Below are 14,647 nucleotides of genomic sequence, written 5' to 3' on the forward strand. Positions count from 1 at the left end.
CTGTTACTTTTGCCTGTCTAGCACACCGATTTGATAGGGAATGACCCACCCTTGCTCCTTACACTCTTGGTGTCTCGTCCCCACCCCTCCAATCCTGCCAAAAATGTGCCAGTGCTGAGCAAAGACCTAAAATAGGACAAGTAGACTTTCTCCCTGGAATTCTAAATCTCCAGAGCCTCCTGTGCTTTCCAGCTTTCATTAGGGCTACCCCATATTCTTCTGGCAAATTCTTTTTTTTTTTTTTGGCTTAAGTTTAATTTCTTTTGCTTGCAATCAAAATAATTCTGATGCATCAACTAAAAGAAAAAGAAATAGTCACTTTGGTGCTACTTGGTGCCTTCTCTATGATCTTACAGAGGTGCAAACCAAGTCAGCCCAGAGAACAGCACACAAGGAAGTAGACATCAGTTCAATCCCCCCTCTACTTAGTTGAATGTTCCAGGGAACAGTCTACCACCAAATAAAAATGTCCTGCACTCCATTCTCAAACTACTTGAAAATAATAAGAGGTACCAAGTTGACCTTTCAAATGCAAAAAAAAAAAATCATCCTCAGGCAACAAAAATATATTTTGGCATATATTCCATTAGCTTCCTTGCAGTTGTTCTTAGCTGCCCCAATGTCATAAGGCTTGAGGTTCTTGACACATAAATAAGACGGTTCAATGAGTATAAATATCAATGCACAGATACACATGAGTAATGTATTACTCTTTTAGTAGCAAGGTCTTACATTTCATAGTACTGTGCAAAATCATTCCATGTACTCTTTCTCCTTTGATCTTCACAAGCCCCCTCTAAGTAGACAGGGAAGTCAGGCATCATAATGCTCATTTTATCAAAAGAGAAATTAGAGCATAACTCCCCAGACTCAGAGCTAGTAGTGGCAAAGCCGACCCAAGGATAGGCTCAGATCAAGATGTCTGCCCAACACACCCAGCATTCTACTGCATCCAGAATCCTAGAGCTGTATTCTATTTAGTTCCAGGGGTCCTCACTGCCTAATGGAATAAATGGGGCTATACACATCTGTGGAATAAGGTGCAGGGAGGAAGCAAAGGCAAAGAACGGAGCCCAAGTCCTATTTTGTGTTAGAGGAAAAAACATTGTTTCATCAGTGTTGCCTCACTAACCACATTCATTTTTTGGCTTCATCAAGAGAGCTATTAATTATCACTAACAGATTCATAGTAAGTATTGTTGGAATCAAGAATGAGTGTGGTTCAAGAGGAAACCATGTAATAAACTAGTTCATCGTTCAAAACTAGGCAAGCTTATTTTCAATAGAGAATATTCAATTTTAGCAACTTTAAATGTTAACAAAAATTAAAACAAAGAAAAAACCACATTGAGCACGTCTGCTCTAGAGTTAATCAATCAGCCAATTATAGTTTAAGTACTATAGGTTAAGTACTTCAGGTTAAATATAGGTGATAAAGTAAAATATATTGCTTTTGCCTTTCAAGAGCTTATGATTTAGTTATGTTCCATAACATTTAAAGGAGAGAGACACCGATTCTCTGACTTCCATGAATCTCTTCCTCAGATCATTCTATCTCCTGCCAGAAGCTTCTGGTAAAACAAAATCTCAGGAGGACAGGCCTTGAAACTTTGGTCAAATGCTTAAAATCAAGAAATTAAGTGAAGACAATACTTTTCCTTGTGGTTCAGTGATTGACAATTGGAAGCCATTCTGGAAAATCCATAGCAGGAACCACTCTTGGGTCCAAACACAATCTATGGCTAACACCCAGACAAGGTAAGTGTACACGTTTGGAGCAAGATGTTAGACCACAGTTAAGAATGAATAAAGGCATGGCTAAATGCAGTACCACAGTCCCTGAGGCAAAGGAGTGGGCACCAAAGGAATACTAGAAAAGCAGGATCCTGAGAACAAGAAGCCAGAGTAAGTAAGGAGAGGATGAATCAGAATGCATTACAGCCAAGTTCATGGTCAAACCAAGCCTTATATGTTTATATGTTCACAAACATATAAAAGACATTGGCACTAAGTCTTAGGTAGATCTAAGATCCAGTTCTGGCCAGCAGAAATTCCAATTTCCTAGACTTTAGTCTGAGTTTTACTCTTGGAGGAAAGAGTATTATATAATAGTCTGCATACAAACTTACTGTGGACTGAAAAGAAGCCAACAGCCAACCTTCTGTGACAATGGATATGTTCTATCTCTGCAATGTCCAACAGAGTAGTCACTAGCCACATGTGGCTAACGAGGGTCTGAAATGTGGCTACTGTAACTGTGTTCTTTTTAATGTTGGTATTTGGTAGCAATGGTGCCCAAATCAAAATTATAACTAAATTCCTCTCCAAACTTAGGCCAAGTGTGTAATGCTGAAGAGGAACTTAACACACTCCACTACCACCCCTATCATCAGCCTATCTTCAGAAACTTTGTAGGTGAGGTTGTGGGAGTTTGGTGTTTTGATTTCTTTTCTTTTCGGTTGTTTTTGCTTTTAAATGATCTTTTCCGCAGGCTGGAAAAACTTACTCCATAGCACTTAGCCAGTTCGTGGCATAAGCCCCTGGGGAGACCACCGGCATGCTGTGGGAGCATCCTGGTCCTTGTTCTATGCTGTCTTCTGGGACAAATTCTTTCAGTTCTTCTTACAAAAGTGGCTTCACATTTTCTCCTTCGTGAAGGATCACTCATTCTCTGTTCTTTTGTTATGTTTCACACCTGCTTATCAACAGCCACATACAGCTGGTCACTACTTTACTGGACAGCACAGGACATGTTTATTTAGAAGAATTGGATCACAGACTTCCACTCATAACTACAGTTATAAGCCACACTGATACAGTCAGAAGGCCATCAAAGGTGAAAATGTCACAAAGAGATAAAAGGACGATGTTCTGTGGATAAGCTGTAATGCAGATAAATCCACTCGCACTACTGAAGATGAAGGTAGCTGTATGAAGTGCTATGGTGACTGATGGTTGATCAATCCCTACTGCCTTAGAAATCGGTCAAACACATTCCCAGGGAGCTGGTCCTGAGGCCTGGCATGTCACACAGGCTGCCTCTCTGGGTCCACTGTGGTCAGTAACAAAAAAGGCACATATACAGATTAGGAAGAGCCAGTTTTCCACCCCCTACCTGCATGAGGCAGCCTTTTTTTAGACACTTCTCTTTCTCCCAAGACCAAGTCAAACACAATGTCAGATGAACTAATGTATATCAAAGATCTGTTTTAAAAAAATTTTAACTGCTGGAAACTCCTATCTGAGGGAGTTTGGGAAGGCATTATAAACTCTGAATCCAGTCAAAGCATTGGCTGGGCCAAAAACAAGTCAAAACAATATATATGTATTGTATATAAACTCAATTTTTTATAGCTCCAATTGAAGTCATTAAGCCAGATACATTAATTACTACAGAAATTACACAATGGGCTAGCCAAAAGAAAATACATCAACTGTTACTCTAACATTAAAGTATTCTAATGCTTCATGGAGATGTGAAGTTGACCCCTGAAATGGATGTACTTAAAAAATTATTTTGGCCTAATCTATGACATATAGGCTTAATAAAATGGGTAGACATTTGCATGGTTGTAATAGACAGCTGTCCAAAAACCACGTACCCACACTTACACATATACATTCATACCCCCAACATCATTTTAATGGAAGCAAGATATTGATTTGACAGAGGTGATATAGGATGTTGGAAGAATGTGCCTGAGATGGACAGTTTTTAATGGAGAAGAGGAAGGAACATGGGGTCCTCTCCTGATTTGGGCAAGGCATTTCAGGGAAGGACTCTGGGAAGTCAAAGGAGGTATGGCTCGAGAGTGTTCAAGGAGGAGACTGCCAGCTAAAACAGGCCTGGAGAGGCCCTAGGGACAAACACTCACCTTCTAGACACTACCTGTGTGTAGTGAGCCCCACCCAAAAGGAGAGTGACAGAGGCACACAATGAGTGTGTTCATGAAAATCTGTAGGGAATCTACCCTTGCAACTATCATTCATAAAGTTCTGCTCTGCAAGAAGATAAATGGCAGGGGAGGGGGGTAGCCATTATTTGTCCCAGCCTGGGGCCCCCCTCTAGCTTCTAGCTTTGCAGTTACTTGAATTAAAAAAATATAACCTTCTCTGGAAAAAAAAAAAGGGGGAACCTGAGAAAGGTGGTCATAAGAGGCGAGTCTTTGTTACAGTTTGGTTTCAGCAGCCAAAATTGCTTACTGCCAATATATGACCAAAAGTAACCAAGATAGTGGGAGTTCTCAGATCTACATACCAGAACTAAGAAACGACATTTCTTGTTGTTCCCTTCCCTGCCTACTCCCGAAGTCGGCCAGACAGGGCAAAGGAGTTGGGATCTTGTCTTTGGCTGGTGTCCTGGGCCATTTTCAAGATCTCTGGACTTGCCTGCTCACTGCCCTGGTGGAGTATGAAAGGCCTTGTCACCCTTAGCTCGGACAGGGCAAATGCAAACACCACTGCCTGGTGCAGGCCTGTAACAACAGAGAGGCTGTGGCCTGCAGAAATCCCGGTCCGGGGTAGGCCTGCCAACAGCCCGAGCCAGCTGACCAGCATCCAGTCATCGCTTCTTTTCCAAATACCAACTCAAGAAACCTTGATTCAGTCCTTGTGTTACACGCGGTGGAGAACAGCACAGAGGAAAGCACCAAGAGAATGATTTTAGAGAAACTAGTCTGGGCATAGACCAAGTACATGTTCCCATGGAATTGTTAATAACTCAGGGGTCCTTTATGTTTGTTTGAACCTTCCATGTCTAGCTGAGGAAAAGACGTATTTCTTTTCTCTCTTCAGGGAGAATAGAAGCAGGACAGTAAAATTCCTGGTAATGTCATATCCAGTCAAACAGGAAGGTTTATAGGCTAGGGGCTGAAAGGCTTCCAGAACTACATTCAGCCTATCTGAAAATAATTTATTTCATTTTCATTTGTTTCATTTCCTCCAAAGTTACCATTCAGCTCCCTACTCTTACACCCACCAAGACAAGAGGAAACATTTAGTAAACACAACAAAAACAAAGTGTTTAAGAAACACCTGAGCTGTGGAAAACTGGAACCTTCATTCACTGCTGGTAGGAATATAAAGTGGCACAGCCCCTTTGGAAGACACTCTGGCAGTTCCTCAAAATGTTAAGCACAGAGTCTCCGTACGACCTAGCAATTTCATATTTAGGTATTTACCCAAGAGAACTGAAAACATATGTTCACGCGAAAACTTATACATGAATGCTGACAGAAGCATTGTTCATAATAACCACAGAATGGAAATAGCCTAAATGTCCATGAATATACAAATGTGGTGTAGCCATAACATGGAATATTATTTGCCAATAAAAAAGAATTAAGGCCTGATATATGCTATGACATGGATGAAGTCTTGAAAACATTATACTAAATGAAAGAAGCCAGTCACACAAGAGCACATATTTTATGACCCCATTTATATTAAACGTCCAGAAGAGGCCAATGCATAGAGACAGAAAGCAGATTAATGGTTGCCTGGGATGAAGATGGGGGTGGGGGAAGGAAAGGTACACAGATGACTGCTAATGCCTATGGAGTTCCTTTCTGGAGAGTTGAAAATGTTCTAGGATTAGATTGTGGTGATGGTTACACAACTCTGTGGATAAACAATGAACTGTGAAAAAAACCAATTAACTGTACTCTAAAATAGGTGATTTATATATGTGAAATATATCCCAGTAAAGCTGAGGAAAGAAGGAGGGAGGAAGGAAAGGAGGGAAGGAAGGAAAGAAGGAAGGAAGGAAGGAAGGAAGGGAGGGAGGAAGGAGGGAGGGAGGAAGGGAGGGAAGAAGGAAGGAATGAAAGATAACAGATCTGAAGTGAAGTGTCTCACCCGGAATGGTAATTCTTCTCAGGGTATTTTTCTTTTAACTTTTCAATCTTGCCATAACCTTAGACGCATAAGAAATTGGAAACAAAAAAAGAAGAAGAAGGAGAGAAAAGTCCCCTGCTTCCCCCATTGGTAATACCTTACATAACTATGATACATTATCAAACCCAGGAAATTGATATTGACACATTACAGTTAACTAGACTACAGATTTACCCAGATTTCTAGGGATGCCTTTAAGAAACAGTTTCTGGATAATAATCCTTCAGGTTACATTCCTACTCTTTTTACCTGAAACAGCAGTCACTCTAGATGTGATTACAGCAAATTAATCAATAATTCCAGTGACACAGATATGACTGGTGGACATTTTAACACCTCCGAGATCCGAATTTGCCTTGAGAAGAAAATGAAGTTACGATTAATGAACCATTTCCACCAAAGCACATTAACTTTGTATATACTTTGAGGGCCCTTCAAACTCATCATGTTACTCACCACGCTCTCCCCAACCCCTCACAAGGGAATCTGGTGAGCCTCTAGTGCACTGGTGATGAGCTATGGTAACTAAAGCTCTCATACAGTCTTCCCTTAGGTGGGCAATGAACTTGCAGTAAGCCATCCTAACTTATTCTGAAAGAAAACAGACTTGTTAAAGGGCTGACGGATGAGAGGGAAATATCTCCTGTTAAAGACAACAGATAGGGCTTCCCTGGTGGTGCAGTGGTTAAGAATCCGCCTGCCAATGCAGGAGACACGGGTTCAAGCCCTGGTCAGGGAAGACCCCACATGCCGCGGAGCAACTAAGCCCGTGAGCCACAACTACTGAGCCTGCACTCTACAGTCCGCGTGCCACAACTACTGAAGCCCGTGTGCCTAGAGCCAGTGCTCTGCAACAAGAGAAGCCACCATAATGAGAAGCCCACGCACTGCAATGAAGAGTAGCCCCTGCTCACCGCAACTACAGAAAAGCCCACGTTCAGCAATGAAGACCCAATGCAGCCAAAAATTAATTAATTAATTAATTTAAAAATCAGAGCGGAAACCAAAATTAAAAAACAAGAAGACAACAGATAGTTTCAGTTTTCCAACGTAAGACTGTCTGACAGTTTTTTTTTTCTTTCCTCCTTTTATTTCCTAATTCTGGAAACTTCTACTTTAAGTAAAAAGTGAACTCGTCCAGAGAAAGTCACTTCAGTTTCTCAGCATCAGGCCTGTTAAAACATATGTGAAAGGATTAGGTTGAAACTGTTGACTGAAGTGAAATGGCTGGCTTTGCCGCAGTTACCAGAGAAGCACCTCTGCTCGGGAGATGACCTTCCCAAGGAAGGCAAGGAAGCAAAAGCAGTCTGTCAAGGGTCTGTGGGAGCAGCCAACCCAGATGAATCTGAACGGAAACACTTAACACCCCACACCCAGGCATCGTGCTGGGATCACCACAGCACCCTCTGCAAACTGTCACCAGACACTTATTCCAGCTATTCTGGATCACCTACAGCCTCAAATGTGTAAGGTAAACTGAGGTAAGCAAGTAAGCAAGTCCTAAAATCACACTGAGCTTTAGAGGGACATTTGGCTTCAGACTAACACCCCAGGCAAAAAAAAAAAAAAAAAAGGTAGCCCAGACCAGGTATGTTAAGTACCATATTTGGCTGATATCTTGAAGGCATGTTGATTTAATAATGATAATAGGTGACCAATGCAGAGAAATGAGCCCCAAGGTTGTCCTCTGATAGACAGCAAAATCTAGGAAAGAGATCAGAGATTCTGCTGAGACAATGGTTAAAATCAGGACAAGGTAAAGCATGCCACAATCACAGCGTGGGGAGAAGGTACCGCACAGCACAGGAAGAAGAGAAAGAAAATTGTCTTCTGCCCAAAGCATCACTCGTTACTGTTTTAAAATAAAATTAAGTTAAAAAGAAAAAGCCTCACCATCCCTCCACCCACCCCAAACAGTAAAAGAAGCCCACACCCAAACAAGACAAATATTTACAAATATGTACACCATATAACCTTTTATTCAAGGGTAGAAATAGATTTGAGTTCCCTGGTATTACAATGTGAACAATTTTTCTTTCCATATAAGTATCTGCTGAACTCAGAGCTGGTGGTGGTATCAGCTTACATCCTCCACTGTCCTATGAATAGCAGCTCGGGTAAGGGGATGAAGAGTGGCCTGCAAGTTGCACAATAGTGGTCCTTATCTTGGCTCCAGTGTTAACTAATAGGGTAACCTCAAAACACTGTGTATAAAATGGGCAGGTAGGATTATCGGTGGTTTTCAATTTTAAAAATCTGTGAAACCCTTTATCTAAATGAAACCTCATGGAGAACCGCAGTATACAGAAGAGTTTGAAGTAGACTGGCTGGTTAAAGCTGGAAGGGCTGTGGGACAAGGGGGGCTCCCCTTGAGGCACCTCCTGGAATTGGGACTCCACAGCACACAGAATGGAAACCACTGATGAGGTCCCTTAAAACAAAAATTCAATCCTACATAAACTAAAACCAAGAAAAAAAAGACAAAGTAATATAGAATAATGATTTCTAATACTTGACTCGGTGGCTGGGGGTTGGGGATGGGGTGGGGGAGGGGGAGGGGGCTGGAAGTATTACAAGAGTCTTTCATTCAGAAGCATGTAAATGTTTCATATGTTTGTATGCCCACTTCTCCAAATGAATTTATATACTGTGATTAATAAAACTGAAATTCATTGGAAGTGTTACTGAATTCACAGTCATCTATAATACGGAATCTATAATTTTTTTTTAATTAAAAAGGAACCATCACGTTGGGAACCACTGCTAAAAAGAAGGCAACAATATTCCACTTGAATTAAACAATATAAGTAAACTTCCTTAAAAAAAACTTAGAGTGGCCTTTTATATTTTAATGACTCTACTATCCACAATGTCAAACTAGTTAGAATTCCTTGTCTGTTAGCTGTGGCTACTAGAATGTTGCTTTGAGATGGATTCTGAAGCCACGTCCAGGCTGGGTAGGAAAAGAAATGTCACATTAGGTAAGCATTAGAATAAACACTGTCTGCCATGACTGTGGAGGGATAGGAGGTAGGGGAAGGGACATGTGTATCTGACATCCAGGGCTGTGTCAGATAATCATCTAGGATGTGATGGTAGTGGAGACCTGAGTTATAACTCTGATTCTGTCATTACACTAAACTTATTACTAGGCAAATTACTCATTCCAGTAATTTTGCCAGATCTAAAAAGGAGTCATCCTGACTTCTGATGCAGAACTCTTAGGGTCAACTCAGACAGCGAATGTTACACCCCTTTAAAAGCCACTAGGGACAAAACTGTCACAGAATTGGTGAGCTAATCCAAACCTCACATTTTACACGTGAGGAAATTGAAACCCAAGAAACTGTGGGCCAAAATGACACAGTAGATAGCAGGCTAAAGAATCCACATTTCCCCGCTGGAGAGTTTTCTACAATGTAAGCCATAATACCATAATATACGGTTTGAAACTTTGACTTAATTACTTGTATTAGTTCTCCTTGGGACAATTGATAATTTAAAGGCTTTCTGTCTGATATTACTTTTAAAAATTCTCACTTCAAAAAAGTTCACGCCTCTCAACTAGATGATTGTACTAAATAAATTATAGCATTATTGCTATAATATGGACATATACTTTGTCACTTTTAAGCCTAGGTATTAAAACTGTTTCTTCAAAAGAACAAAACAAGAAAAATAATACATTTGAAAATCTCAATAAACACAAACCAAATAACAGTTGAGAATTAATGATGTTATATCTTACAAACCGTCAACGCTTTACCCACTCAGGACAAGTCCCTTTAAAAAATAAAACCTACATAAAGAAAGTTACAAAATGTGAGTCCATCAATCATATAATCCACCCAAAACTTTTTTTTTTAATTATTATTTATTTATTATTTATTTTTGGCTGTGTTGGGTCTTCGTTTCTGTGCGAGGGCTTTCTCTAGTTGCGGCAAGCAGGGGCCACTCTTCTTTGCGATGCGCAGGCCTCTCACTATAGTGGCCTCTATTGTTGCGGAGCACAGGCTCCAGACGCGCAGCCTCAGTAGTTGTGGCTCACGGGCCTAGTTGCTCCGCAGCATGTGGGATCTTCCCAGACCAGGGTTCGAACCCGTGTCCCCTGCATTGGCAGGCAGATTCTCAACCACTGCGCCACCAGGGAAGCCCCCACCAAAACTTTTATAAGAAGAATTAACAGGGAATGGCTAACCATAAAATGACAGAGCAGTCTTTTATATATATATATTTTAAACTAAATTTATTTACTTATTTATTTTTATTTTTGGCTGCGTTGGGTCTTTGTTGCTGCACGTGGGCTTTCTCTAGTTGCAGCGAGTGGGGGCTACTCTTCGTGGACGTGCGCGGGCTTCTCATTGGGTGGCTTCTCTTGTTGCAGAGCACGGGCTCTAGGCGCATGGGCTCTAGGCACACAGGCTTCAGTAGTTGTAGCACTCGGGCTCAGTAGTTGTGGCTCGCGGGCTCTAGAGCACAGGCCCAGTAGTTGTGGCACACAGGCTTAGTTGCTCTGCAGCATGTGGGATCTTCCTGGAGCAGGGCTTGAACCCGTGTCCCCTGCATTGGCAGGTGGATTCTTAACCACTGCACCACCACGGAAGCCCTATATTTTTAAACATTAACTATCGATAGAAAAGTATGTTTGAATAATTTTAGCCTAGGATTTTATCGGCCACAGAATAAAAGATTTTATAAACTCTATTCTGTTTCATATTAAAGATATTTCACAAGATTTTGCCATTGCAAATCAATAAAACATGATAGAAAATTAAGACAAAACATCTCGTAGTCCATTTTACATTAGAGGTGTCATTTGTCCACAGAATGTGCAAGTGAAGGGTCTGATTCTTTACTTAGAAAGGCTTTGGTACTCTCGGAAATTCTGTTCCATCAGTCAATTTATAATGAATCAAAACACTTGTGATCTGAATGGTGCCTAGGAACTAACTAATGAGCTGGGGAGAAATATCCTTTTCTAGGCTAGGACGTCATGAATTGATGTTTCAAGGAGGAGAATGCAAAAGTGACCTTCTCCCCTAGATCTTAGTCCTTACTCCAGAGAATCCTTTCATAATAACCTCTATACCACTGGGTCAAACCATGTTTCCCAAACAAACACACAGGGACTACCTGCCAACACTTGCCTTACCAGAAAGCTCCACAGAATGTGTTGTGCATTTTGTTCGTTTGTTACTTCTTGAACAAAGATGGACAGCCACAGTGCCTCAAGGCAGAGTTCCAGAAAAAATATGTCAACAGAACCATAATAATTCTGAATAGATGGTCTTCTCTAAAATGTGCTGGGATGTACTAGGAAACACAGCGTTATATTCTATCACGGGTTACCATAACTATCTAAAATTAGTTTCAAAACACAAACCTCTCTCTCAATGCTTGGAAGAGAATTTTTTTTTTTCTGTTTAAATTAAAACAAACCTGAAGTGCTTAAATGTAGGAGAAAAGCCACATTCCCACAATGCTGATTTATGATATATCGACATGAAGACAATCAGACTGTGATGAGTACAGCATTATTGTAACATTAGGTGCTGTACAGGCAATGCCTTAAATATTTTAGCTAAGCAGCTGAGTATCTGTTTTGCGACACCATATATAAACAAAAAGAACTGGGTATAACATTTCTTTAATCGCATAAACCATTCTAATGTAAACTTCTGCCTCCCTCCTCATAATATCTGGATTATTTCATTGTTCTACCTCCTATTCTTCCAAACATCTTCAGTCCAATGGAAAAACTACATATCATCTCCCTTGTTCTCTCTGCCTTCAGAAAAGCCTTCTGTATTAGTCTCACTATCAGCAGAAAAACCACTTACAGTAAGAAAGCACTGAGCCAAACTCCAGGAACTGCAAATTGGCCACAAAATGGCAGGAGTTGACCTAAGGTTTCCCTTCAGATAATTAGGAAAGGGCTTGTTAACATAATTAATTATGCAAATCTGTAGCCAGAGACAGTTAATCACAGAGAAATACTTCAGGTCACTTTAAAATGCGCCTTGAGACCTCTTAAGTTTTCTGCTAAGGGGTTCCATGATTATTTATACATTTGTGTAAAGTCCTTGTGGCTTCATATTTGCATTGCTAATTAATCTCTTTTATGATCTCTTCAAAACACTGGGCTTTAAATAGAAAATGGGCAAATAGACCATCTGAGAAAGGAAAAACACAAATGGCCTAGAGAAAAAAGTTCTGTTTAACAAATTTTTTAACTACAAATTAAAATACAATATGATAGCATTTGTCAGTTGTTGAATCACAGATAATTGTAAGATAATGATATTCACAGCATAGACATGAAATGAAAGACACTTTAATATCTTGATTCAGCATCAACCGGCAAAACCTTTCTGGAGGACAATTTGGCGGTACTTAATAAAAAACTTTAAAATTATATACCTTTTGACCCATTTATTTCATTTCTAAGAAATATATCCTAAGAAAATAATCTGAAAAAGAAAAAAAAGTTCATAATAGTTTTTAATGGGAAGACATTAGGAAAATGATTACCCTATACTGCACATAAAATGGAAATAAATGCTGTCATCTAAGAAGTTTATTGAAAATTTTAATAACCTCACACCCATTAGGATGGCGATTCAAAAAAGAAACAAAACAGAAAATAAATATTGCAAGGATGTGCACTTTTGTTGGTGGGAATGTAAAATGGTAGAGCTGCTAGGGAAGAGAGAACTACCATATGATTTAGGCCCTGGGTATATCCCACCTCTGGGTATATATCCAAAAAAATTGAAACATGGTCTCAAAGTGATATTTTCACACCCATGGTCATAGCAGCATTATTAACAATAGCCAAAAGTTGGAAGCAATAAATAAATGTTTCAATTCTGATTTCCAATATGATTTGTATATTAAACAAATTTCGTTGGAGTCTTCAATATTATTATTAATAGGGTCAAAATGTCCTGAAATGGAAAAGTTTGAGAATGTGCTGGGCCAGACTATTTCACAACTCTGTAGGGGTAGGAATTAACTTGTAAAAAAACACACAGTAATGTAATGGCTTTTATCTATAAGGAAGCAAATGGATTTTGTCTGGCAGAGATAAAATTGATTTATGTAAATGTATGAAAGAAAATATTACATTGTATAGCCCTTTAGGATATTAATCAGTTTTGTATCCACTAGCAAATTTATTCCAGCATTTCTGATGTGGCTGTTTGGATGGATTGATAGACAGACAGACAGACGTATATATGCTCTTCAAATTCTCATTTGAACTGGTCTTGACAGCTTACTGATTCCTTCACTAATTAATAAGTTAAATAAAAATTGTTGACATGTTTATTTTATAATTGTGAGAATCTTACTTTTTAAACTCTTTGAAAATTATTCTTTTAACATTAACTATCTACAAACAGATCAGTTTCTGCATTACAGGCCATAAGACTAACAAAACCAGAGAGTTTAATAATTAATAACCTTCTAAAACAGAAAGCACCAGGCCCAGATTGGTTCACTGGTAAATTCTACCAAATATTTAAGGAAAAAATTATACCAGTTCTCTACAATCTCTTTCAGAGGATATAAGCAGAGGGAATACTTCCTAACTCTTTTTATGAGACCAGCATTACACTAATAGCAAAACCAAAGATATTTAAAAAAAGATAACTGCAGACCAATATTGCTCATGAACATAAATGCAAAAATCCTCAACAAAATATTAGCAGACTGAATCCAACATGTATAAAGAATTATACACCAAAAGGAAGTGGGATTTATCCCAGGTAAGCAAATCACATGATAATATCAATAGATGCAGGAAAAGTATTTGACAAAATTCAACACTCATGCATGATAAAAACTTGCAGTGAACGAGGGATAGGAGAAGTTTCTCAACTTGGTAAAAACTACCTACAAAAAAACAGTCTGCAAGATATAAGGTTAATAATAAAAGTAAATTGCTTTCCTATATACCAAAAATGAAGGAGTGGAAAGTGAAATTAAAAACAACACTATTTACATTAGCATCCCAAAAATGAAATACTTAGGTATTCATGTACAAAAAACGTACAAGATCTATATGGGGAAACTACAAAACTCTAGTGAATGAAATGAGAGAAGAATTAAATAAATGGAGAGATACTCCATGTTCATGGATAACACTCAATATTGTCAAGATGTCAGTTCTTCCCAACTTGCCACACCCATTTGTTTACATATTGTCTGTGGCTGCTTTTCCTACAATGATAGAGTTGAATAGTTGACAGGGTCAGCATGGCCTACAAAGCCTAAAGTATTTACTATCTGGCCTTTTACAGAAAAATTTTGTATGCCCCATTCTAAGTTATGCTCTTAATTAAGCTTTTACTTTTCTCAACCAAATACTATTTTCCTCCAAAATAAAATTTAAACTGGACAGCCTCTTCTACTTTCCTTCAATGGCAGTCTTATAAAATTGTTCTCTTAAAACAATACTGTTACATGTTTTTAAATAGAATATTCCAATGGTTAGGATTTAAAATATACATCACCTTCTTTGAGGCCAAAGGACTTGTCTTTGGAGAGCCTACAGATATGAAATAACTAGCAAAGTCCTATTAAAGAAAAGCAGTTATTTCATTATCTTCACAATTTAAAAATCTGGTTATTCAATTAAGAAAATGGGAATACGAACATACATATCAATAATTACCTTAAATGTAAAGGGACTAAATGCTCCCACCAAAAGACACAGATTGGCTGAATGGATACAAAAACAAGACTCATA

General features: G+C 39.0%; 1 protein-coding gene across 3 annotated transcripts in view; it reads right to left on the reverse strand.

Moving 5' to 3' along the window:
- The window catches only part of DAAM1 (dishevelled associated activator of morphogenesis 1), a 179,253-nt gene that overhangs the window by 146,269 nt on the left and 18,337 nt on the right, over positions 1 to 14,647 (reverse strand). Inside the window, exon 1 of one of the 3 annotated variants that reach the window (XM_060141998.1) lies at positions 2,130 to 2,238. The exons of the other annotated variants lie outside the window; for them this stretch is intronic. The gene's annotated coding sequence lies outside the window, so the exon portion shown is untranslated. Of the gene's footprint in view, positions 1 to 2,129; positions 2,239 to 14,647 lie in introns of those variants that run through there. 3 annotated transcript variants of the gene reach the window in all.

Source organism: Lagenorhynchus albirostris, chromosome 1 (genome assembly GCF_949774975.1).
Source record: "Lagenorhynchus albirostris chromosome 1, mLagAlb1.1, whole genome shotgun sequence".
NCBI lineage: Eukaryota > Metazoa > Chordata > Mammalia > Artiodactyla > Delphinidae > Lagenorhynchus > Lagenorhynchus albirostris.